Source organism: Triticum aestivum, chromosome 3A, assembly GCF_018294505.1.
Source record: "Triticum aestivum cultivar Chinese Spring chromosome 3A, IWGSC CS RefSeq v2.1, whole genome shotgun sequence".
NCBI classification, from domain to species: Eukaryota; Viridiplantae; Streptophyta; class Magnoliopsida; order Poales; family Poaceae; genus Triticum; species Triticum aestivum.
Genome location: NC_057800.1, coordinates 752,599,637 through 752,600,259, shown reverse-complemented (window position 1 = coordinate 752,600,259; position 623 = coordinate 752,599,637).

The window sequence follows — 623 nt, the reverse complement described above, 5'->3', positions numbered from 1 at the left end:
GAATTAAAACAAATGCACCTTACATTGTGAAATTTTATCAAAAAACAAATACACCTTATATAAAGGAATGGAGGGAGTATATAGTAATATTTTAATTAGATCATCAAATCTCATATACCTAAATTTTCTTACTAAAAATAAACTAGTTCTACTAATTCAACTAGTTCAACTAAGCATTTACTAAAAATAAACTAGTTATATTAATTCAACTAGTTCAAATAATCTCATGTACCTAAATTTTCTTACTAAAAATAAACTTGTTCTATTAATTTTTATACTAAAAATAAACTAGTTATATTAATTCAACTAGTTCAAATCTCATATATATACCTAATTAATATCTAGCTAATTCATCTAAAATTGACATTAATATTTAACATCTTTTTCATATAATTCATCTAACATTAACATTCTAACATTCTTATCTACGTAATTTATCTAACATTAATCTAAACAACAGAAAATAGAAAATAAGTAAAAACAATGTGTGTGTATGTGTGTGTGTACGAGCGGGGGGCGGCGGCGCGAGACGGCGATGCGACGGGGACGGCGCGACGACGAGCGGCGGGCCGGGGGCGACGGCGCGATCGAGACGGCGACGTAGTACGGGGCGGTGGCGACGG